We start from the raw sequence: 371 nt of genomic DNA, 5'->3' as shown, positions 1-371 counted from the left end.
AAGGTACTCAATACTTTTTCCTGTGCCACAGACTTCTGCTCTTTGCCATCTTTAAACTTGAGGCAACTTACAAGTGAAGAGGGAGTTTCTTTGTAATGTCTTGACCTGGTCAATGTAGCAGTCAAGTTCCCTGCTCTCTTTAAAATGTTAGGACCACATGAGACAGGAAGTTTCTTTGTAGTGTCTTGACTTGCTTAATAGCAAACTTCCTGATGCTAGCTTTTAAATAGGGGCCAAAACAATTCAGCATAGCTGCTCCCTACTATCTTTAAAAGCAGCAAACTTATTCAAATCCTAAATCCAGGACAACATTCCTCAATCAGGAGGATTAAAACTTTCATCCACTTACGAATGTCTGTGCCCGGGGTGCA

This window comes from Octopus bimaculoides, chromosome 14 (assembly GCF_001194135.2).
Source record: "Octopus bimaculoides isolate UCB-OBI-ISO-001 chromosome 14, ASM119413v2, whole genome shotgun sequence".
Classification (NCBI taxonomy): Eukaryota; Metazoa; Mollusca; class Cephalopoda; order Octopoda; family Octopodidae; genus Octopus; species Octopus bimaculoides.
The sequence above is the reverse complement of the archived record's forward strand: the minus strand, read 5'-3'. Positions refer to the sequence as shown.